The following is a 26,253-nucleotide window of genomic DNA, read 5'->3' on the forward strand; positions in this document are numbered from 1 at the left end:
AATGCATCCTGCAACCCTGAAAGATCAGAAAATGTTGGCAGCTCAAAAAAAAGGACTTAAAATGCTTCTTAGGCCTGCACAAATGTTGAACACTTTGGAGGCCGAAAAAAGGGGTTTACAGGCATCCTAGACCCCTAAAGTCCAAAAAATGTTGGTGGCCCAAAAATGGTGTCAGAGAGTCCTGAATGTCCCAAAAACATTTGCAGCCTGAAAGGGGCATTAACCCGCATCCTAGACCACTGAAATTCCCAAAAATATTTTTTGCACGAAAAATGCATCCTACACCGCTGAAGCTCAGAATATGTTAGCAGCCCAAAAAAGACCTTAACATGCATTTTAGGCCTGCAAAAATGTTGAAAACTTTGAAGGACCAAAAAAGGGGTTACAGGCATCCTAGACCCCCTAAAGTCCAGAAAATGTTGGTGGCCCAAAAATGGTGTCAGAGAGCCCTGAATGTCCCAAAAATATTTGCAGCCACAAAGGGGCATTAACCCGCATCCTAGACCACTGAAATTCCTAAAAATATTTTTGGCACGAAAAATGCATCCTACACCCCTGAAAGCTCAGAATATGTTAGCAGCCCAAAAAAGGCCTTCAAATGCATTTTAGGCCTGCAAAAATGTTGAAAACTTTGGAGGCCCAAAAAAGGGGTTCACAGGCATCCTAGACTCCGTATAGTCCAGAAAATGTTGGTGGCCCAAAAATGGTGTCAGAGAGACCTGAATGCTCCAAAAACATTTGCAGAGTGAAGCGGGCATTAACCCGCATCCTAGACCACTGAAATTCCCCAAAATATTTTTGGCATGAAAAATGCAACCTATACCCCAGAAGCTCAGAATATGTTAGCAGCCCAATTAAGGCCTTAAAATGCATTTTAGGCCTGCAAAAATGTTGAAAACTTTGAAGGACCAAAAAAGGGGTTTACAGGCATCCTAGACCCACTAAAGTCCAGAACATGGTGGTGGCCCAAAAATGGTGTCAGAGAGACCTGAATGTCCCAAAAACATTTGCAGAGTGAAACGGGCATTATCCGGCATCCTAGACCACTGAAATTCCCAAAAATATTTTTGGCACAAAAAATGCATACTACACCCCTGAAAGTTCTGAAAATGTTAGCAGCCCAAAAAAGGCCTTAAAGTGCATCTTAGGCCTGCAAAAATGTAGAAAACTTTGGAGGTGGAAAAAAGGGGTTTAGAGGCATCCTAGACCCCCTAAAGTCCAGAAAATGTTGGTGGGCCAAAATCTGTGTCAGAGAGCTCTGAATGTCCCAAAACATTTGCAGCCTGAAAGGGGCATTAACCCGCATCCTAGACCACTGAAACTCCAAAAAATATTTTTGGCACGAAAAATGCAACCTATACCCCTGAAGCTCAGAATATGTTAGCAGCCCAAAAAAGTCCTTAAAATGCATTTTACGCCTGCAAAAATGTTGAAAAGTTTGGAGGCCCAAAAATGGGGTTTACAGGCATCCTAGACCCCCGAAAGTCCAGAAAATGTTGGTGGGCCAAAATCGGTGTCAGAGAGCTCTGAATGTCCCAAAAACATTTGCAGCCTGAAAGGGGCATTAAGTCGCATCCCAGACCACTGAAATTCCCAAAAATATTTTTGGCACAAAAAATGCATCCTACAACCCTGAAAGATCAGAAAATGTTGGCATCTCAAAAAAAGGACTTAAAATGCATCTTAAGCCTACAAAAATGTTGAAAACTTTGAAGGTCCAAAAAAGGGGTTTACAGGCATCCTAGACCCCCTTAAGTCCAGAAAATGTTGGTGGGCCAAAATCTGTGTCAGAGAGCTCTGAATGCCCCAAAACCATTTGCAGAGTGAAACGGGCATTTACCCGCATCCTAGATCACTGAAATTCCCAAAAATATTTTTGGCATGAAAAATGCATACTACACCCCTGAAAGCTCAGAATATGTTAGCAGCCCATAAAAGGCCTTAAAATGAATTTTAGGCCTGCAAAAATGTTGAAAACTTTGAAGGACCAAAAAAGGGGTTTACAGGCATCCTAGACCCCCTAAGGTCCAGAAAATGTTGGTGGCCCAAAAATGGTGTCAGAGAGTCCTGAATGTTCCAAAAACATTTGCAGCCTGAAAGGGGCATTAACCCGCATCCTAAACCACTGAAATTCCCCAAAATATTTTTGGCACGAAAAATGCATCCTACACCCCTGAAAGCTCAGAATATGTTAGGAGCCCAAAAAAAGGCCTTAAAATGCATTTAAGGCCTGCAAAAATGTTGAAAACTTTGGAGGCCCAAAAAAGCGGTTTACAGGCATCCTAGACCCACTAAAGTCCAGAACATGGTGGTGGCCCAAAAATGGTGTCAGAGAGCCTTGAATGTCCTAAAACCATTTGCAGAGTGAAACGGGCATTATCCGGCATCCTAGACCACTGAAATTCCCAAAAATATTTTTGGCACAAAAAATGCATACTACACCCCTGAAAGTTCTGAAAATGTTAGCAGCCCAAAAAAGGCCTTAAAGTGCATCTTAGGCCTGCAAAAATGTAGAAAACTTTGGAGGTGGAAAAAAGGGGTTTAGAGGCATCCTAGACCCCCTAAAGTCCAGAAAATGTTGGTGGGCCAAAATCTGTGTCAGAGAGCTCTGAATGTCCCAAAACATTTGCAGCCTGAAAGGGGCATTAACCCGCATCCTAGACCACTGAAACTCCAAAAAATATTTTTGGCATGAAAAATGCAACCTATACCCCTGAAGCTCAGAATATGTTAGCAGCCCAAAAAAGTCCTTAAAATGCATTTTACGCCTGCAAAAATGTTGAAAAGTTTGGAGGCCCAAAAATGGGGTTTACAGGCATCCTAGACCCCCGAAAGTCCAGAAAATGTTGGTGGGCCAAAATCGGTGTCAGAGAGCTCTGAATGTCCCAAAAACATTTGCAGCCTGAAAGGGGCATTAAGTCGCATCCCAGACCACTGAAATTCCCAAAAATATTTTTGGCACAAAAAATGCATCCTACAACCCTGAAAGATCAGAAAATGTTGGCATCTCAAAAAAAGGACTTAAAATGCATCTTAAGCCTACAAAAATGTTGAAAACTTTGAAGGTCCAAAAAAGGGGTTTACAGGCATCCTAGACCCCCTTAAGTCCAGAAAATGTTGGTGGGCCAAAATCTGTGTCAGAGAGCTCTGAATGCCCCAAAACCATTTGCAGAGTGAAACGGGCATTTACCCGCATCCTAGACCACTGAAATTCCCAAAAATATTTTTGGCATGAAAAATGCATACTACACCCCTGAAAGCTCAGAATATGTTAGCAGCCCATAAAAGGCCTTAAAATGAATTTTAGGCCTGCAAAAATGTTGAAAACTTTGAAGGACCAAAAAAGGGGTTTACAGGCATCCTAGACCCCCTAAGGTCCAGAAAATGTTGGTGGCCCAAAAATGGTGTCAGAGAGTCCTGAATGTCCCAAAAACATTTGCAGCCTGAAAGGGGCATTAACCCGCATCCTAAACCACTGAAATTCCCCAAAATATTTTTGGCACGAAAAATGCATACTACACCCCTGAAAGTTCTGTAAATGTTAGCAGCCCAAAAATGCCTTAAAATGCATTTTAGGCCTGCAAACATGTTGAAAACTTTGGAGGCCCAAAAAAGGGGTTTACAGGCATCCTAGACCCCTAAAGTCCAGAAAATGTTGGTGGGCCAAAATCTGTGTCAGAGAGCTCTGAATGTCCCAAAACATTTGCAGCCTGAAAGGGGCATTAACCCGCATCCTAGACCACTGAAATTCCCCAAAATATTTTTGGCATGAAAAATGCAACCTATACCCCTGAAGCTCAGAATATGTTAGCAGCCCAATTAAGGCCTTAAAATGCATTTTAGGCCTGCAAAAATGTTGAAAACTTTGAAGGACCAAAAAAGGGGTTTACAGGCATCCTAGACCCCCTAAAGTCCAGAAAATGTTGGTGGCCCAAAAATGGTGAAAGAGAGCCCTGAATGTCCCAAAAACATTTGCAGCCTCAAAGGGGCATTAACCCGCATCCTAGACCACTGAAATTCACAAAAATATTTTTGGCACAAAAAATGCATACTACACCCCTGAAAGTTCTGAAAATGTTAGCAGCCCAAAAATGCCTTAAAATGCATTTTAGGCCTGCAAAAATGTTGAAAACTTTGAAGGACCAAAAAAGGGGTTTACAGGCATCCTAGACCCCCTAAAGTCCAGAAAATGTTGGTGGGCCAAAATCTGTGTCAGAGAGCTCTGAATGTCCCAAAAACATTTGCAGCCTCAAAGGGGCATTAACCCGCATCCTAGACCACTGCAATTCCCAAAAATATTTTTGGCACGAAAAATACATCCTACACCCATGAAGCTCAGAATATGTTAGCAGCCCAAAAAAGGCCTTAAAATGCATTTTAGGCCTGCAAAAATGTTGAAAACTTTGAAGAACCAAAAAAGGGTTTTACAGGCATCCTAGACCCCCTAAAGTCCAGAAAATGTTGGTGGCCCAAAAATGGTGTCAGAGAGCCTTGAATGTCCCAAAAACATTTGCAGCCTGAAAGGGGCAAACCCGCATCCTACACCACTGAAATGCCCAAAAATATTTTTGCCACAAAAAATGCATACTACACCCCTGAATGTTCTGAAAATGTTAGCAGCCCAAAAATGCCTTAAAATGCATTTTAGGCCTGCAAACATGTTGAAAACTTTGAAGGACCAAAAAAGGGGTTTACAGGCATCCTAGACCCCTAAAGTCCAGAAAATGTTGGTGGGCCAAAATCTGTGTCAGAGAGCTCTGAATGTCCCAAAAACATTGTCAGCCTGAAAGGGGCATTAACTCGCATCCTAGGCCACTGAAATTCCCAAAAATATTTTTGCCACGAAAAATGCATCCTACACCACTGAAAGCTCAGAATATGTTAGCAGCCCAAAAAAGGCCTTAAAATGCATTTTAGGCCTGCAAAAATGTTGAAAACTTTGAAGGGCCAAAAAAGAGGTTTACAGGCATCCGAGACCCCCTAAAGTCCAGAAAATGTTGGTGGCCCAAAAATGGTGTCAGAGAGCCCTGAATGTCCCAATAACATTTGCAGAGTGAAACGGGCATTAACCCGCATCCTAAACCTCTGACATTCCCAAAAATATTTTTGGCACAAAAAATGCATACTACACCCCTGAAAGTTCTGAAAATGTTAGCAGCCCAAAAATGCCTTAAAATGCATTTTAGGCCTGCAAACATGTTGAAAACTTTGAAGGACCAAAAAAGGGGTTTACAGGCATCCTAGACCCCTAAAGTCCAGAAAATGTTGGTGGCCCAAAAACAGTGTCAGAGAGCTCTGAATGTCCCAAACAGATTTGCAGCCTGAAAGGGGCATTAAGTCGCATCCTAGACCACTGAAATTCCCCAAAATATTTTTGGCACAAAAAATTCATCCTACAACCCTGAAAGATCAGAAAATGTTGGCAGCTCAAAAAAGGACTTAAAATGATTCTTAGGCCTGCACAAATGTTGAAAACTTTGGAGGTCGAAAAAAGGGGTTTACAGGCATCCTAGACCCCCTAAAGTCCAGAAAATGTTGGTGGGCCAAAATCTGTGTCAGAGAGCTCTGAATGTCCCAAAAACATTGTCAGCCTGAAAGGGGCATTAACTCGCATCCTAGACCACTGAAATTCCCAAAAATATTTTGGCACGAAAAATGCATCCTACACCCCTAAGGCTCAGAATATGTTAGCAGCCCAAAAAAGGCTTTAAAATGCATTTTAAGCCTGCAAAAATGTTGAAAACTTTGGAGGCCCAAAAAAGGGGTTTACAGGCATCCTAGACCCCCTAAAGTCCAGAAAATGTTGGTGGCCCAAAAATTGTGTCAGAGAGCCCTGAATGTCCCAAAAACATTTGCAGAGTGAAACGGGCATTAACACGCATCCTAGACCACTGAAATTCCCAAAAATATTTTTGGCACAAAAAATGCATACTACACCCCTGAAAGTTCTGAAAATTTTATCAGCCCAAAAATGCCTTAAAATGCATTTTAGGCCTGCAAAAATGTTTAAAACTTTGAAGGACCAAAAAAGGGGTTTACAGGCATCCTAGACCCCCTAAAGTCCAGAAAATGTTGGTGGGCCAAAATCTGTGTCAGAGAGCTCTGAATGTCCCAAAAACATTGTCAGCCTGAAAGGGGCATTAACTCGCATCCTAGACCACTGAAATTCCCAAAAATATTTTTGCCACGAAAAATGCATCCTACACCCCTGAAAGCTCAGAATATGTTAGCAGCCCAAAAAAGGCCTTAAAATGCATTTTAGGCCTGCAAAAATGTTGAAAACTTTGAAGGACCAAAAAAGAGGTTTACAGGCATCCTAGACCCCCTAAAGTCCAGAAAATGATGGTGGCCCAAAAATGGTGTCAGAGAGCCCTGAATGTCCCAAAAACATTTGCAGAGTGAAACGGGCATTAACCCGCATCCTAGACCTCTGACATTCCCAAAAATATTTTTGGCACAAAAAATGAATACTACACCCATGAAGCTCAGAATATGTTAGCAGCCCAAAAAAGGCCTTAAAGTGCATCTTAGGCCTGCAAAAATGTAGAAAACTTTGGAGGTGGAAAAAAGGGGTTTAGAGGCATCCTAGACCCCCTAAAGTCCAGAAAATGGTTGTGGCCCAGAAATGGTGTCAGAGAGCCCTGAATGTCCCAAAAACATTTGCAGCCTCAAAGGGGCATTAACCCGCATCCTAGACCACTGAAATTCCCAAAAATATTTTTGGCACAAAAAATGCATACCACACCCCTGAAAGTTCTGAAAATGTTAGCAGCCCAAAAATGCCTTAAAATGCATTTTAGGCCTGCAAAAATGTTGAAAACTTTGAAGGACCAAAAAAGGGGTTTACAGGCATCCTAGACCCCCTAAAGTCCAGAAAATGTTGGTGGGCCAAAATCTGTGTCAGAGAGCTCTGAATGTCCCAAAAACATTGTCAGCCTGAAAGGGGCATTAACTCGCATCCTAGACCACTGAAATTCCCAAAAATATTTTTGCCACGAAAAATGCATCATACACCCCTGAAAGTTCTGAAAATGTTAGCAGCCCAAAAATGCCTTAAAGTGCATCTTAGGCCTGAAAAAATGTAGAAAACTTTGGATGTGGAAAAAAAGGGTTTAGGGGCATCCTAGACCCCCTAAACTCCAGAAAATGTTGGTGGGCCAAAATCGGTGTCAGAGAGCTCTGAATGTCCCAAAAACATTTGCAGCCTGAAAGGGGCATTAAGCCGCATCCTAAACCACTGAAACTCCAAAAAATATTTTTGGCATGAAAAATGCAACCTATACCCCTGAAGCTCAGAATATGTTAGCAGCCCAAAAAAGTCCTTAAAATGCATTTTACGCCTGCAAAAATGTTGAAAAGTTTGGAGGCCCAAAAATGGGGTTTACAAGCATCCTAGACCCCCGAAAGTCCAGAAAATGTTGGTGGGCCAAAATCGGTGTCAGAGAGCTCTGAATGTCCCAAAAACATTTGCAGCCTGAAAGGGGCATTAAGTCGCATCCCAGACCACTGAAATTCCCAAAAATATTTTTGGCACAAAAAATGCATCCTACAACCCTGAAAGATCAGAAAATGTTGGCATCTCAAAAAAAGGACTTAAAATGCATCTTAAGCCTACAAAAATGTTGAAAACTTTGAAGGTCCAAAAAAGGGGTTTACAGGCATCCTAGACCCCCTTAAGTCCAGAAAATGTTGGTGGGCCAAAATCTGTGTCAGAGAGCTCTGAATGCCCCAAAACCATTTGCAGAGTGAAACGGGCATTTACCCGCATCCTAGACCACTGAAATTCCCAAAAATATTTTTGGCATGAAAAATGCATACTACACCCCTGAAAGCTCAGAATATGTTAGCAGCCCATAAAAGGCCTTAAAATGAATTTTAGGCCTGCAAAAATGTTGAAAACTTTGAAGGACCAAAAAAGGGGTTTACAGGCATCCTAGACCCCCTAAGGTCCAGAAAATGTTGGTGGCCCAAAAATGGTGTCAGAGAGTGCTGAATGTCCCAAAAACATTTGCAGCCTGAAAGGGGCATTAACCCGCATCCTAAACCACTGAAATTCCCCAAAATATTTTTGGCACGAAAAATGCATCCTACACCCCTGAAAGCTCAGAATATGTTAGCAGCCCAAAAAAGGCCTTAAAATGCATTTTAGGCCTGCAAAAATGTTGAAAACTTTGGAGGCCCAAAAAAGCGGTTTACAGGCATCCTAGACCCCCTAAAGTCCAGAAAATGTTGGTGGGCCAAAATCTGTGTCAGAGAGCTCTGAATGCCCCAAAAACATTTGTAGAGTGAAACGGGCATTAACCCACATCCTAGACCACTGAAATTCCCAAAAATATTTTTGGCACAAAAAATGCATACTACACCCATGAAGCTCAGAATATGTTAGCAGCCCAAAAAAGGCCTTAAAGTGCATTTTAGGCCTGCAAAAATGTAGAAAACTTTGGAGGTGGAAAAAGGGGTTTACAGGCATCCTAGACCCCCTAAAGTCCAGAAAATGTTGGTGGGCCAAAATATGTGTCAGAGAGCTCTGAATGTCCCAAAAACATTTGCAGCCTCAAAGGGGCATTAACCCGCATCCTAGACCACTGAAATTCCCAAAAATATTTTTGGCACGAAAAATGCATCCTACACCCATGAAGCTCAGAATATGTTAGCAGCCCAAAAAAGGCCTTAAAATGCATTTTAGGCCTGCAAAAATGTTGAAAACTTTGAAGAACCAAAAAAGGGGTTTACAGGCATCCTAGACCCCCTAAAGTCCAGAAAATGTTGGTGGCCCAAAAATGGTGTCAGAGAGCCCTGAATGTCCCAATAACATTTGCAGAGTGAAACGGGCATTGACCCGCATCCTAAACCTCTGACATTCCCAAAAATATTTTTGCCACAAAAAATGCATACTACACCCCTGAAAGTTCTGAAAATGTTAGCAGCCCAAAAATGCCTTAAAATGCATTTTGGGCCTGCAAACATGTTGAAAACTTTGAAGGACCAAAAAAGGGGTTTACAGGCATCCTAGACCCCTAAAGTCCAGAAAATGTTGGTGGGCCAAAATCTGTGTCAGAGAGCTCTGAATGTCCCAAAACATTTGCAGCCTGAAAGGGGCATTAACCCGCACCCTAGACCACTCAAACTCCAAAAAATATTTTTGGCACGAAAAATGCAACCTATACCCCTGAAGCTCAGAATATGTTAGCAGCCCAAAAAAGACCTTAAAATGCATTTTATGCCTGCAAAAATGTTGAAAACTTTGGAGGCCCAAAAAAGGGGTTTACAGGCATCCTAGACCCCCTAAAGTCCAGAAAATGTTGGTGGGCCAAAATCTGTGTCAGAGAGCTCTGAATGTCCCAAAACATTTGCAGCCTGAAAGGGGCATTAACCCGCACCCTAGACTACTCAAACTCCAAAAAATATTTTTGGCACGAAAAATGCAACCTATACCCCTGAAGCTCAGAATATGTTAGCAGCCCAATAAAGACCTTAAAATGCATTTTATGCCTGCAAAAATGTTGAAAACTTTGGAGGCCCAAAAAAGGGGTTTACAGGCATCCTAGACCCCCTAAAGTCCAGAAAATGTTGGTGGACCGAAAATGGTGTCAGAGAGTCCTGAATGTCCCAAAAACATTTGCAGCCTGAAAGGGGCATTAACCCGCATCCTAGACCACTGAAATTCCCCAAAATATTTTTGGCATGAAAAATGCAACCTATACCCCTGAAGCTCAGAATATGTTAGCAGCCCAATTAAGGCCTTAAAATGCATTTTAGGCCTGCAAAAATGTTGAAAACTTTGAAGGACCAAAAAAGGGGTTTACAGGCATCCTAGACCCCCTAAAGTCCAGAAAATGTTGGTGGCCCAAAAATGGTGAAAGAGAGCCCTGAATGTCCCAAAAACATTTGCAGCCTCAAAGGGGCATTAACCCGCATCCTAGACCACTGAAATTCACAAAAATATTTTTGGCACAAAAAATGCATACTACACCCCTGAAAGTTCTGAAAATGTTAGCAGCCCAAAAATGCCTTAAAATGCATTTTAGGCCTGCAAAAATGTTGAAAACTTTGAAGGACCAAAAAAGGGGTTTACAGGAATCCTAGACCCCCTAAAGTCCAGAAAATGTTGGTGGGCCAAAATCTGTGTCAGAGAGCTCTGAATGTCCCAAAAACATTTGCAGCCTCAAAGGGGCATTAACCCGCATCCTAGACCACTGCAATTCCCAAAAATATTTTTGGCACAAAAAATACATCCTACACCCATGAAGCTCAGAATATGTTAGCAGCCCAAAAAAGGCCTTAAAATGCATTTTAGGCCTGCAAAAATGTTGAAAACTTTGAAGAACCAAAAAAGGGGTTTACAGGCATCCTAGACCCCCTAAAGTCCAGAAAATGTTGGTGGCCCAAAAATGGTGTCAGAGAGCCTTGAATGTCCCAAAAACATTTGCAGCCTGAAAGGGGCAAACCCGCATCCTAGACCACTGAAATGCCCAAAAATATTTTTGCCACAAAAAATGCATACTACACCCCTGAATGTTCTGAAAATGTTAGCAGCCCAAAAATGCCTTAAAATGCATTTTAGGCCTGCAAAAATGTTGAAAACTTTGAAGGACCAAAAAAGGGGTTTACAGGCATCCTAGACCCCCTAAAGTCCAGAAAATGTTGGTGGGCCAAAATCTGTGTCAGAGAGCTCTGAATGTCCCAAAAACATTGTCAGCCTGAAAGGGGCATTAACTCGCATCCTAGACCACTGAAATTCCCAAAAATATTTTTGCCACGAAAAATGCATCCTACACCCCTGAAAGCTCAGAATATGTTAGCAGCCCAAAAAAGGCCTTAAAATGCATTTTAGGCCTGCAAAAATGTTGAAAACTTTGAAGGACCAAAAAAGAGGTTTACAGGCATCCTAGACCCCCTAAAGTCCAGAAAATGTTGGTGGCCCAAAAATGGTGTCAGAGAGCCCTGAATGTCCCAATAACATTTGCAGAGTGAAACGGGCATTAACCCGCATCCTAGACCTCTGACATTCCCAAAAATATTTTTGGCACAAAAAATGAATACTACACCATGAAGCTCAGAATATGTTAGCAGCCCAAAAAAGGCCTTAAAGTGCATCTTAGGCCTGCAAAAATGTAGAAAACTTTGGAGGTGGAAAAAAGGGGTTTAGAGGCATCCTAGACCCCCTAAAGTCCAGAAAATGTTGGTGGGCCAAAATCGGTGTCAGAGAGCTCTGAATGTCCCAAAAACATTTGCAGCCTGAAAGGGGCATTAAGTCGCATCCCAGACCACTGAAATTCCCAAAAATATTTTTGGCACAAAAAATGCATCCTACAACCCTGAAAGATCAGAAAATGTTGGCATCTCAAAAAAAGGACTTAAAATGCATCTTAAGCCTACAAAAATGTTGAAAACTTTGAAGGTCCAAAAAAGGGGTTTACAGGCATCCTAGACCCCCTTAAGTCCAGAAAATGTTGGTGGGCCAAAATCTGTGTCAGAGAGCTCTGAATGCCCCAAAACCATTTGCAGAGTGAAACGGGCATTTACCCGCATCCTAGACCACTGAAATTCCCAAAAATATTTTTGGCATGAAAAATGCATACTACACCCCTGAAAGCTCAGAATATGTTAGCAGCCCATAAAAGGCCTTAAAATGAATTTTAGGCCTGCAAAAATGTTGAAAACTTTGAAGGACCAAAAAAGGGGTTTACAGGCATCCTAGACCCCCTAAGGTCCAGAAAATGTTGGTGGCCCAAAAATGGTGTCAGAGAGTGCTGAATGTCCCAAAAACATTTGCAGCCTGAAAGGGGCATTAACCCGCATCCTAAACCACTGAAATTCCCCAAAATATTTTTGGCACGAAAAATGCATCCTACACCCCTGAAAGCTCAGAATATGTTAGCAGCCCAAAAAAGGCCTTAAAATGCTTTTTAGGCCTGCAAAAATGTTGAAAACTTTGGAGGCCCAAAAAAGCGGTTTACAGGCATCCTAGACCCCCTAAAGTCCAGAAAATGTTGGTGGGCCAAAATCTGTGTCAGAGAGCTCTGAATGCCCCAAAAACATTTGTAGAGTGAAACGGGCATTAACCCACATCCTAGACCACTGAAATTCCCAAAAATATTTTTGGCACAAAAAATGCATACTACACCCATGAAGCTCAGAATATGTTAGCAGCCCAAAAAAGGCCTTAAAGTGCATTTTAGGCCTGCAAAAATGTAGAAAACTTTGGAGGTGGAAAAAGGGGTTTACAGGCATCCTAGACCCCCTAAAGTCCAGAAAATGTTGGTGGGCCAAAATATGTGTCAGAGAGCTCTGAATGTCCCAAAAACATTTGCAGCCTCAAAGGGGCATTAACCCGCATCCTAGACCACTGAAATTCCCAAAAATATTTTTGGCACGAAAAATGCATCCTACACCCATGAAGCTCAGAATATGTTAGCAGCCCAAAAAAGGCCTTAAAATGCATTTTAGGCCTGCAAAAATGTTGAAAACTTTGAAGAACCAAAAAAGGGGTTTACAGGCATCCTAGACCCCCTAAAGTCCAGAAAATGTTGGTGGCCCAAAAATGGTGTCAGAGAGCCCTGAATGTCCCAATAACATTTGCAGAGTGAAACGGGCATTGACCCGCATCCTAAACCTCTGACATTCCCAAAAATATTTTTGCCACAAAAAATGCATACTACACCCCTGAAAGTTCTGAAAATGTTAGCAGCCCAAAAATGCCTTAAAATGCATTTTGGGCCTGCAAACATGTTGAAAACTTTGAAGGACCAAAAAAGGGGTTTACAGGCATCCTAGACCCCTAAAGTCCAGAAAATGTTGGTGGGCCAAAATCTGTGTCAGAGAGCTCTGAATGTCCCAAAACATTTGCAGCCTGAAAGGGGCATTAACCCGCACCCTAGACCACTCAAACTCCAAAAAATATTTTTGGCACGAAAAATGCAACCTATACCCCTGAAGCTCAGAATATGTTAGCAGCCCAAAAAAGACCTTAAAATGCATTTTATGCCTGCAAAAATGTTGAAAACTTTGGAGGCCCAAAAAAGGGGTTTACAGGCATCCTAGACCCCCTAAAGTCCAGAAAATGTTGGTGGGCCAAAATCTGTGTCAGAGAGCTCTGAATGTCCCAAAACATTTGCAGCCTGAAAGGGGCATTAACCCGCACCCTAGACTACTCAAACTCCAAAAAATATTTTTGGCACGAAAAATGCAACCTATACCCCTGAAGCTCAGAATATGTTAGCAGCCCAATAAAGACCTTAAAATGCATTTTATGCCTGCAAAAATGTTGAAAACTTTGGAGGCCCAAAAAAGGGGTTTACAGGCATCCTAGACCCCCTAAAGTCCAGAAAATGTTGGTGGACCGAAAATGGTGTCAGAGAGTCCTGAATGTCCCAAAAACATTTGCAGCCTGAAAGGGGCATTAACCCGCATCCTAGACCACTGAAATTCCCCAAAATATTTTTGGCATGAAAAATGCAACCTATACCCCTGAAGCTCAGAATATGTTAGCAGCCCAATTAAGGCCTTAAAATGCATTTTAGGCCTGCAAAAATGTTGAAAACTTTGAAGGACCAAAAAAGGGGTTTACAGGCATCCTAGACCCCCTAAAGTCCAGAAAATGTTGGTGGCCCAAAAATGGTGAAAGAGAGCCCTGAATGTCCCAAAAACATTTGCAGCCTCAAAGGGGCATTAACCCGCATCCTAGACCACTGAAATTCACAAAAATATTTTTGGCACAAAAAATGCATACTACACCCCTGAAAGTTCTGAAAATGTTAGCAGCCCAAAAATGCCTTAAAATGCATTTTAGGCCTGCAAAAATGTTGAAAACTTTGAAGGACCAAAAAAGGGGTTTACAGGAATCCTAGACCCCCTAAAGTCCAGAAAATGTTGGTGGGCCAAAATCTGTGTCAGAGAGCTCTGAATGTCCCAAAAACATTTGCAGCCTCAAAGGGGCATTAACCCGCATCCTAGACCACTGCAATTCCCAAAAATATTTTTGGCACAAAAAATACATCCTACACCCATGAAGCTCAGAATATGTTAGCAGCCCAAAAAAGGCCTTAAAATGCATTTTAGGCCTGCAAAAATGTTGAAAACTTTGAAGAACCAAAAAAGGGGTTTACAGGCATCCTAGACCCCCTAAAGTCCAGAAAATGTTGGTGGCCCAAAAATGGTGTCAGAGAGCCTTGAATGTCCCAAAAACATTTGCAGCCTGAAAGGGGCAAACCCGCATCCTAGACCACTGAAATGCCCAAAAATATTTTTGCCACAAAAAATGCATACTACACCCCTGAATGTTCTGAAAATGTTAGCAGCCCAAAAATGCCTTAAAATGCATTTTAGGCCTGCAAAAATGTTGAAAACTTTGAAGGACCAAAAAAGGGGTTTACAGGCATCCTAGACCCCCTAAAGTCCAGAAAATGTTGGTGGGCCAAAATCTGTGTCAGAGAGCTCTGAATGTCCCAAAAACATTGTCAGCCTGAAAGGGGCATTAACTCGCATCCTAGACCACTGAAATTCCCAAAAATATTTTTGCCACGAAAAATGCATCCTACACCCCTGAAAGCTCAGAATATGTTAGCAGCCCAAAAAAGGCCTTAAAATGCATTTTAGGCCTGCAAAAATGTTGAAAACTTTGAAGGACCAAAAAAGAGGTTTACAGGCATCCTAGACCCCCTAAAGTCCAGAAAATGTTGGTGGCCCAAAAATGGTGTCAGAGAGCCCTGAATGTCCCAATAACATTTGCAGAGTGAAACGGGCATTAACCCGCATCCTAGACCTCTGACATTCCCAAAAATATTTTTGGCACAAAAAATGAATACTACACCATGAAGCTCAGAATATGTTAGCAGCCCAAAAAAGGCCTTAAAGTGCATCTTAGGCCTGCAAAAATGTAGAAAACTTTGGAGGTGGAAAAAAGGGGTTTAGAGGCATCCTAGACCCCCTAAAGTCCAGAAAATGGTTGTGGCCCAGAAATGGTGTCAGAGAGCCCTGAATGTCCCAAAAACATTTGCAGCCTCAAAGGGGCATTAACCCGCATCCTAGACCACTGAAATTCCCAAAAATATTTTTGGCACGAAAAATGCATCCTACACCCATGAAGCTCAGAATATGTTAGCAGCCCAAAAAAGGCCTTAAAATGCATTTTAGGCCTGCAAAAATGTTGAAAACTTTGAAGGGCCCAAATGGGATTTACAGGCATCCTAGACCCTCTAAAGTCCAGAAAATGTTGGTGGCCCAAAAATGGTGTCAGAGAGCCCTGAATGTCCCAAAAACATTTTCAAAGTGAAACGGGCATTAACACGCATCCGAGACCACTGAAATTCCCAAAAATATTTTTGGCACAAAAAATGCATACCACACCCCTGAAAGTTCTGAAAATGTTAGCAGCCCAAAAATGCCTTAAAATGCATTTTAGGCCTGCAAAAATGTTGAAAACTTTGAAGGACCAAAAAAGGGGTTTACAGGCATCCTAGACCCCCTAAAGTCCAGAAAATGTATGTGGGCCAAAATCTGTGTCAGAGAGCTCTGAATGTTCCAAAAACATTGTCAGCCTGAAAGGGGCATAACTCGCATCCTAGACCACTGAAATTCCCAAAAATATTTTTGCCACGAAAAATGCATCATACACTCCTGAAAGTTCTGAAAATGTTAGCAGCCCAAAAATGCCTTAAAGTGCATCTTAGGCCTGAAAAAATGTAGAAAACTTTGGAGGTGGAAAAAAAGGGTTTAGGGGCATCCTAGACCCCCTAAACTCCAGAAAATGTTGATGGGCCAAAATCGGTGTCAGAGAGCTCTGAATGTCCCAAAAACATTTGCAGCCTGAAAGGGGCATTAAGCCGCATCCTAGACCACTGAAATTTCCCAAAATATTTTTGGCATGAAAAATGCAACCTATACCCCTGAAGCTCAGAATATGTTAGCAGCCCAAAAAAGGCCTTAAAATGCATTTTGGGCGTGCAAAAATGTTGAAAACTTTGGAGGCCCAAAAAAGGGGTTACAGGCATCCTAGACCCCCGAAAAGTCCAGAAAATGATTTTTGCTCAAAAATGGTGTCAGAGAGCCCTGAATGTCCCAAAAACATTTGCAGCCTGAAAGGGGCATTAACCCGCATCCTAGACCACTGAAATGCCCAAAAATATTTTTGCCACAAAAAATGCATACTACACCCCTGAAAGTTCTGAAAATGTTAGCAGCCCAAAAATGCCTTAATATGCATTTTAGGCCTGCAAAAATGTTGAAAACTTTGAAGGACCAAAAAAGGGGTTTACAGGCATCCTAGACCCCCTAAAGTCCAGAAAATGTTGGTGGGCCAAAATCTGTGTCAGAGAGCTCTGAATGTCCCAAAAACATTGTCAGCCTGAAAGGGGCATTAACTCGCATCCTAGACCACTGAAATTCCCAAAAATATTTTTGCCACGAAAAATGCATCATACACCCCTGAAAGTTCTGAAAATGTTAGCAGCCCAAAAATGCCTTAAAGTGCATCTTAGGCCTGAAAAAATGTAGAAAACTTTGGAGGTGGAAAAAAAGGGTTTAGGGGCATCCTAGACCCCCTAAAGTCCAGAAAATGTTGGTGGCCCAAAAATGGTGTCAGAGAGCCCTGAATGTCCCAAAAACATTTGCAGCCTCAAAGGGGCATTAACCCGCATCCTAGACCACTGAAATTCCCAAAAATATTTTTGGCACGAAAAATGCATCCTACACCCATGAAGCTCAGAATATGTTAGCAGCCCAAAAAAGGCCTTAAAATGCATTTTAGGCCTGCAAAAATGTTGAAAACTTTGAAGGACCAAAAAGGGGTTTACAGGCATCGTAGACCCCGTAAAGTCCAGAAAATGTTGGTGGCCCAAAAACGGTGTCAGAGAGCTCTGAATGTCCCAAACAGATTTGCAGCCTGAAAGGGGCATTAAGTCGCATCCAAGACCACTGAAATTCCCCAAAATATTTTTGCCACAAAAAATGCATCCTGCAACCCTGAAAGATCAGAAAATGTTGGCAGCTCAAAAAAAAGGACTTAAAATGCTTCTTAGGCCTGCACAAATGTTGAACACTTTGGAGGCCGAAAAAAGGGGTTTACAGGCATCCTAGACCCCTAAAGTCCAAAAAATGTTGGTGGCCCAAAAATGGTGTCAGAGAGTCCTGAATGTCCCAAAAACATTTGCAGCCTGAAAGGGGCATTAACCCGCATCCTAGACCACTGAAATTCCCAAAAATATTTTTTGCACGAAAAATGCATCCTACACCGCTGAAGCTCAGAATATGTTAACAGCCCAAAAAAGACCTTAACATGCATTTTAGGCCTGCAAAAATGTTGAAAACTTTGAAGGACCAAAAAAGGGGTTACAGGCATCCTAGACCCCCTAAAGTCCAGAAAATGTTGGTGGCCCAAAAATGGTGTCAGAGAGCCCTGAATGTCCCAAAAATATTTGCAGCCACAAAGGGGCATTAACCCGCATCCTAGACCACTGAAATTCCTAAAAATATTTTTGGCACGAAAAATGCATCCTACACCCCTGAAAGCTCAGAATATGTTAGCAGCCCAAAAAAGGCCTTCAAATGCATTTTAGGCCTGCAAAAATGTTGAAAACTTTGGAGGCCCAAAAAAGGGGTTCACAGGCATCCTAGACTCCCTATAGTCCAGAAAATGTTGGTGGCCCAAAAATGGTGTCAGAGAGACCTGAATGCTCCAAAAACATTTGCAGAGTGAAGCGGGCATTAACCCGCATCCTAGACCACTGAAATTCCCCAAAATATTTTTGGCATGAAAAATGCAACCTATACCCCAGAAGCTCAGAATATGTTAGCAGCCCAATTAAGGCCTTAAAATGCATTTTAGGCCTGCAAAAATGTTGAAAACTTTGAAGGACCAAAAAAGGGGTTTACAGGCATCCTAGACCCACTAAAGTCCAGAACATGGTGGTGGCCCAAAAATGGTGTCAGAGAGACCTGAATGTCCCAAAAACATTTGCAGAGTGAAACGGGCATTATCCGGCATCCTAGACCACTGAAATTCCCAAAAATATTTTTGGCACAAAAAATGCATACTACACCCCTGAAAGTTCTGAAAATGTTAGCAGCCCAAAAAAGGCCTTAAAGTGCATCTTAGGCCTGCAAAAATGTAGAAAACTTTGGAGGTGGAAAAAAGGGGTTTACAGGCATCCTAGACCCCCGAAAGTCCAGAAAATGTTGGTGGGCCAAAATCGGTGTCAGAGAGCTCTGAATGTCCCAAAAACATTTGCAGCCTGAAAGGGGCATTAAGTCGCATCCCAGACCACTGAAATTCCCAAAAATATTTTTGGCACAAAAAATGCATCCTACAACCCTGAAAGATCAGAAAATGTTGGCATCTCAAAAAAAGGACTTAAAATGCATCTTAAGCCTACAAAAATGTTGAAAACTTTGAAGGTCCAAAAAAGGGGTTTACAGGCATCCTAGACCCCCTTAAGTCCAGAAAATGTTGGTGGGCCAAAATCTGTGTCAGAGAGCTCTGAATGCCCCAAAACCATTTGCAGAGTGAAACGGGCATTTACCCGCATCCTAGACCACTGAAATTCCCAAAAATATTTTTGGCATGAAAAATGCATACTACACCCCTGAAAGCTCAGAATATGTTAGCAGCCCATAAAAGGCCTTAAAATGAATTTTAGGCCTGCAAAAATGTTGAAAACTTTGAAGGACCAAAAAAGGGGTTTACAGGCATCCTAGACCCCCTAAGGTCCAGAAAATGTTGGTGGCCCAAAAATGGTGTCAGAGAGTCCTGAATGTCCCAAAAACATTTGCAGCCTGAAAGGGGCATTAACCCGCATCCTAAACCACTGAAATTCCCCAAAATATTTTTGGCACGAAAAATGCATACTACACCCCTGAAAGTTCTGTAAATGTTAGCAGCCCAAAAATGCCTTAAAATGCATTTTAGGCCTGCAAACATGTTGAAAACTTTGGAGGCCCAAAAAAGGGGTTTACAGGCATCCTAGACCCCTAAAGTCCAGAAAATGTTGGTGGGCCAAAATCTGTGTCAGAGAGCTCTGAATGTCCCAAAACATTTGCAGCCTGAAAGGGGCATTAACCCGCATCCTAGACCACTGAAATTACCCAAAATATTTTTGGCATGAAAAATGCAACCTATACCCCTGAAGCTCAGAATATGTTAGCAGCCCAATTAAGGCCTTAAAATGCATTTTAGGCCTGCAAAAATGTTGAAAACTTTGAAGGACCAAAAAAGGGGTTTACAGGCATCCTAGACCCCCTAAAGTCCAGAAAATGTTGGTGGCCCAAAAATGGTGAAAGAGAGCCCTGAATGTCCCAAAAACATTTGCAGCCTCAAAGGGGCATTAACCCGCATCCTAGACCACTGAAATTCACAAAAATATTTTTGGCACAAAAAATGCATACTACACCCCTGAAAGTTCTGAAAATGTTAGCAGCCCAAAAATGCCTTAAAATGCATTTTAGGCCTGCAAAAATGTTGAAAACTTTGAAGGACCAAAAAAGGGGTTTACAGGCATCCTAGACCCCCTAAAGTCCAGAAAATGTTGGTGGGCCAAAATCTGTGTCAGAGAGCTCTGAATGTCCCAAAAACATTTGCAGCCTCAAAGGGGCATTAACCCGCATCCTAGACCACTGCAATTCCCAAAAATATTTTTGGCACGAAAAATACATCCTACACCCATGAAGCTCAGAATATGTTAGCAGCCCAAAAAAGGCCTTAAAATGCATTTTAGGCCTGCAAAAATGTTGAAAACTTTGAAGAACCAAAAAAGGGGTTTACAGGCATCCTAGACCCCCTAAAGTCCAGAAAATGTTGGTGGCCCAAAAATGGTGTCAGAGAGCCTTGAATGTCCCAAAAACATTTGCAGCCTGAAAGGGGCAAACCCGCATCCTACACCACTGAAATGCCCAAAAATATTTTTGCCACAAAAAATGCATACTACACCCCTGAATGTTCTGAAAATGTTAGCAGCCCAAAAATGCCTTAAAATGCATTTTAGGCCTGCAAACATGTTGAAAACTTTGAAGGACCAAAAAAGGGGTTTACAGGCATCCTAGACCCCTAAAGTCCAGAAAATGTTGGTGGCCCAAAAACAGTGTCAGAGAGCTCTGAATGTCCCAAACAGATTTGCAGCCTGAAAGGGGCATTAAGTCGCATCCTAGACCACTGAAATTCCCCAAAATATTTTTGGCACAAAAAATTCATCCTACAACCCTGAAAGATCAGAAAATGTTGGCAGCTCAAAAAAGGACTTAAAATGATTCTTAGGCCTGCACAAATGTTGAAAACTTTGGAGGTCGAAAAAAGGGGTTTACAGGCATCCTAGACCCCCTAAAGTCCAGAAAATGTTGGTGGGCCAAAATCTGTGTCAGAGAGCTCTGAATGTCCCAAAAACATTGTCAGCCTGAAAGGGGCATTAACTCGCATCCTAGACCACTGAAATTCCCAAAAATATTTTGGCACGAAAAATGCATCCTACACCCCTAAGGCTCAGAATATGTTAGCAGCCCAAAAAAGGCTTTAAAATGCATTTTAAGCCTGCAAAAATGTTGAAAACTTTGGAGGCCCAAAAAAGGGGTTTACAGGCATCCTAGACCCCCTAAAGTCCAGAAAATGTTGGTGGCCCAAAAATTGTGTCAGAGAGCCCTGAATGTCCCAAAAACATTTGCAGAGTGAAACGGGCATTAACACGCATCCTAGACCACTGAAATTCCCAAAAATATTTTTGGCACAAAAAATGCATACTACACCCCTGAAAGTTCTGAAAATTTTATCAGCCCAAAAATGCCTTAAAATGCATTTTAGGCCTGCAAAAATGTTTAAAACTTTGAAGGACCAAAAAAGGGGTTTACAGGCATCCTAGACCCCCTAAAGTCCAGAAAATGTTGGTGGGCCAAAATCTGTGTCAGAGAGCTCTGAATGTCCCAAAAACATTGTCAGCCTGAAAGGGGCATTAACTCGCATCCTAGACCACTGAAATTCCCAAAAATATTTTTGCCACGAAAAATGCATCCTACACCCCTGAAAGCTCAGAATATGTTAGCAGCCCAAAAAAGGCCTTAAAATGCATTTTAGGCCTGCAAAAATGTTGAAAACTTTGAAGGACCAAAAAAGAGGTTTACAGGCATCCTAGACCCCCTAAAGTCCAGAAAATGATGGTGGCCCAAAAATGGTGTCAGAGAGCCCTGAATGTCCCAAAAACATTTGCAGAGTGAAACGGGCATTAACCCGCATCCTAGACCTCTGACATTCCCAAAAATATTTTTGGCACAAAAAATGAATACTACACCCATGAAGCTCAGAATATGTTAGCAGCCCAAAAAAGGCCTTAAAGTGCATCTTAGGCCTGCAAAAATGTAGAAAACTTTGGAGGTGGAAAAAAGGGGTTTAGAGGCATCCTAGACCCCCTAAAGTCCAGAAAATGGTTGTGGCCCAGAAATGGTGTCAGAGAGCCCTGAATGTCCCAAAAACATTTGCAGCCTCAAAGGGGCATTAACCCGCATCCTAGACCACTGAAATTCCCAAAAATATTTTTGGCACAAAAAATGCATACCACACCCCTGAAAGTTCTGAAAATGTTAGCAGCCCAAAAATGCCTTAAAATGCATTTTAGGCCTGCAAAAATGTTGAAAACTTTGAAGGACCAAAAAAGGGGTTTACAGGCATCCTAGACCCCCTAAAGTCCAGAAAATGTTGGTGGGCCAAAATCTGTGTCAGAGAGCTCTGAATGTCCCAAAAACATTGTCAGCCTGAAAGGGGCATTAACTCGCATCCTAGACCACTGAAATTCCCAAAAATATTTTTGCCACGAAAAATGCATCATACACCCCTGAAAGTTCTGAAAATGTTAGCAGCCCAAAAATGCCTTAAAGTGCATCTTAGGCCTGAACAAATGTAGAAAACTTTGGATGTGGAAAAAAAGGGTTTAGGGGCATCCTAGACCCCCTAAACTCCAGAAAATGTTGGTGGGCCAAAATCGGTGTCAGAGAGCTCTGAATGTCCCAAAAACATTTGCAGCCTGAAAGGGGCATTAAGCCGCATCCTAAACCACTGAAACTCCAAAAAATATTTTTGGCATGAAAAATGCAACCTATACCCCTGAAGCTCAGAATATGTTAGCAGCCCAAAAAAGTCCTTAAAATGCATTTTACGCCTGCAAAAATGTTGAAAAGTTTGGAGGCCCAAAAATGGGGTTTACAAGCATCCTAGACCCCCGAAAGTCCAGAAAATGTTGGTGGGCCAAAATCGGTGTCAGAGAGCTCTGAATGTCCCAAAAACATTTGCAGCCTGAAAGGGGCATTAAGTCGCATCCCAGACCACTGAAATTCCCAAAAATATTTTTGGCACAAAAAATGCATCCTACAACCCTGAAAGATCAGAAAATGTTGGCATCTCAAAAAAAGGACTTAAAATGCATCTTAAGCCTACAAAAATGTTGAAAACTTTGAAGGTCCAAAAAAGGGGTTTACAGGCATCCTAGACCCCCTTAAGTCCAGAAAATGTTGGTGGGCCAAAATCTGTGTCAGAGAGCTCTGAATGCCCCAAAACCATTTGCAGAGTGAAACGGGCATTTACCCGCATCCTAGACCACTGAAATTCCCAAAAATATTTTTGGCATGAAAAATGCACACTACACCCCTGAAAGCTCAGAATATGTTAGCAGCCCATAAAAGGCCTTAAAATGAATTTTAGGCCTGCAAAAATGTTGAAAACTTTGAAGGACCAAAAAAGGGGTTTACAGGCATCCTAGACCCCCTAAGGTCCAGAAAATGTTGGTGGCCCAAAAATGGTGTCAGAGAGTGCTGAATGTCCCAAAAACATTTGCAGCCTGAAAGGGGCATTAACCCGCATCCTAAACCACTGAAATTCCCCAAAATATTTTTGGCACGAAAAATGCATCCTACACCCCTGAAAGCTCAGAATATGTTAGCAGCCCAAAAAAGGCCTTAAAATGCATTTTAGGCCTGCAAAAATGTTGAAAACTTTGGAGGCCCAAAAAAGCGGTTTACAGGCATCCTAGACCCCCTAAAGTCCAGAAAATGTTGGTGGGCCAAAATCTGTGTCAGAGAGCTCTGAATGCCCCAAAAACATTTGTAGAGTGAAACGGGCATTAACCCACATCCTAGACCACTGAAATTCCCAAAAATATTTTTGGCACAAAAAATGCATACTACACCCATGAAGCTCAGAATATGTTAGCAGCCCAAAAAAGGCCTTAAAGTGCATTTTAGGCCTGCAAAAATGTAGAAAACTTTGGAGGTGGAAAAAGGGGTTTACAGGCATCCTAGACCCCCTAAAGTCCAGAAAATGTTGGTGGGCCAAAATATGTGTCAGAGAGCTCTGAATGTCCCAAAAACATTTGCAGCCTCAAAGGGGCATTAACCCGCATCCTAGACCACTGAAATTCCCAAAAATATTTTTGGCACGAAAAATGCATCCTACACCCATGAAGCTCAGAATATGTTAGCAGCCCAAAAAAGGCCTTAAAATGCATTTTAGGCCTGCAAAAATGTTGAAAACTTTGAAGAACCAAAAAAGGGGTTTACAGGCATCCTAGACCCCCTAAAGTCCAGAAAATGTTGGTGGCCCAAAAATGGTGTCAGAGAGCCCTGAATGTCCCAATAACATTTGCAGAGTGAAACGGGCATTGACCCGCATCCTAAACCTCTGACATTCCCAAAAATATTTTTGCCACAAAAAATGCATACTACACCCCTGAAAGTTCTGAAAATGTTAGCAGCCCAAAAATGCCTTAAAATGCATTTTGGGCCTGCAAACATGTTGAAAACTTTGAAGGACCAAAAAAGGGGTTTACAGGCATCCTAGACCCCTAAAGTCCAGAAAATGTTGGTGGGCCAAAATCTGTGTCAGAGAGCTCTGAATGTCCCAAAACATTTGCAGCCTGAAAGGGGCATTAACCCGCACCCTAGACCACTCAAACTCCAAAAAATATTTTTGGCACGAAAAATGCAACCTATACCCCTGAAGCTCAGAATATGTTAGCAGCCCAAAAAAGACCTTAAAATGCATTTTATGCCTGCAAAAATGTTGAAAACTTTGGAGGCCCAAAAAAGGGGTTTACAGGCATCCTAGACCCCCTAAAGTCCAGAAAATGTTGGTGGGCCAAAATCTGTGTCAGAGAGCTCTGAATGTCCCAAAACATTTGCAGCCTGAAAGGGGCATTAACCCGCACCCTAGACTACTCAAACTCCAAAAAATATTTTTGGCACGAAAAATGCAACCTATACCCCTGAAGCTCAGAATATGTTAGCAGCCCAATAAAGACCTTAAAATGCATTTTATGCCTGCAAAAATGTTGAAAACTTTGGAGGCCCAAAAAAGGGGTTTACAGGCATCCTAGACCCCCTAAAGTCCAGAAAATGTTGGTGGACCGAAAATGGTGTCAGAGAGTCCTGAATGTCCCAAAAACATTTGCAGCCTGAAAGGGGCATTAACCCGCATCCTAGACCACTGAAATTCCCCAAAATATTTTTGGCATGAAAAATGCAACCTATACCCCTGAAGCTCAGAATATGTTAGCAGCCCAATTAAGGCCTTAAAATGCATTTTAGGCCTGCAAAAATGTTGAAAACTTTGAAGGACCAAAAAAGGGGTTTACAGGCATCCTAGACCCCCTAAAGTCCAGAAAATGTTGGTGGCCCAAAAATGGTGAAAGAGAGCCCTGAATGTCCCAAAAACATTTGCAGCCTCAAAGGGGCATTAACCCGCATCCTAGACCACTGAAATTCACAAAAATATTTTTGGCACAAAAAATGCATACTACACCCCTGAAAGTTCTGAAAATGTTAGCAGCCCAAAAATGCCTTAAAATGCATTTTAGGCCTGCAAAAATGTTGAAAACTTTGAAGGACCAAAAAAGGGGTTTACAGGAATCCTAGACCCCCTAAAGTCCAGAAAATGTTGGTGGGCCAAAATCTGTGTCAGAGAGCTCTGAATGTCCCAAAAACATTTGCAGCCTCAAAGGGGCATTAACCCGCATCCTAGACCACTGCAATTCCCAAAAATATTTTTGGCACAAAAAATACATCCTACACCCATGAAGCTCAGAATATGTTAGCAGCCCAAAAAAGGCCTTAAAATGCATTTTAGGCCTGCAAAAATGTTGAAAACTTTGAAGAACCAAAAAAGGGGTTTACAGGCATCCTAGACCCCCTAAAGTCCAGAAAATGTTGGTGGCCCAAAAATGGTGTCAGAGAGCCTTGAATGTCCCAAAAACATTTGCAGCCTGAAAGGGGCAAACCCGCATCCTAGACCACTGAAATGCCCAAAAATATTTTTGCCACAAAAAATGCATACTACACCCCTGAATGTTCTGAAAATGTTAGCAGCCCAAAAATGCCTTAAAATGCATTTTAGGCCTGCAAAAATGTTGAAAACTTTGAAGGACCAAAAAAGGGGTTTACAGGCATCCTAGACCCCCTAAAGTCCAGAAAATGTTGGTGGGCCAAAATCTGTGTCAGAGAGCTCTGAATGTCCCAAAAACATTGTCAGCCTGAAAGGGGCATTAACTCGCATCCTAGACCACTGAAATTCCCAAAAATATTTTTGCCACGAAAAATGCATCCTACACCCCTGAAAGCTCAGAATATGTTAGCAGCCCAAAAAAGGCCTTAAAATGCATTTTAGGCCTGCAAAAATGTTGAAAACTTTGAAGGACCAAAAAAGAGGTTTACAGGCATCCTAGACCCCCTAAAGTCCAGAAAATGTTGGTGGCCCAAAAATGGTGTCAGAGAGCCCTGAATGTCCCAATAACATTTGCAGAGTGAAACGGGCATTAACCCGCATCCTAGACCTCTGACATTCCCAAAAATATTTTTGGCACAAAAAATGAATACTACACCATGAAGCTCAGAATATGTTAGCAGCCCAAAAAAGGCCTTAAAGTGCATCTTAGGCCTGCAAAAATGTAGAAAACTTTGGAGGTGGAAAAAAGGGGTTTAGAGGCATCCTAGACCCCCTAAAGTCCAGAAAATGGTTGTGGCCCAGAAATGGTGTCAGAGAGCCCTGAATGTCCCAAAAACATTTGCAGCCTCAAAGGGGCATTAACCCGCATCCTAGACCACTGAAATTCCCAAAAATATTTTTGGCACGAAAAATGCATCCTACACCCATGAAGCTCAGAATATGTTAGCAGCCCAAAAAAGGCCTTAAAATGCATTTTAGGCCTGCAAAAATGTTGAAAACTTTGAAGGGCCCAAATGGGATTTACAGGCATCCTAGACCCCCTAAAGTCCAGAAAATGTTGGTGGCCCAAA

The sequence above is a fragment of the Ambystoma mexicanum genome, chromosome 7p (assembly GCF_040938575.1).
Source record: "Ambystoma mexicanum isolate Mex_15411 chromosome 7p, UKY_AmexF1_1, whole genome shotgun sequence".
NCBI lineage: Eukaryota > Metazoa > Chordata > Amphibia > Caudata > Ambystomatidae > Ambystoma > Ambystoma mexicanum.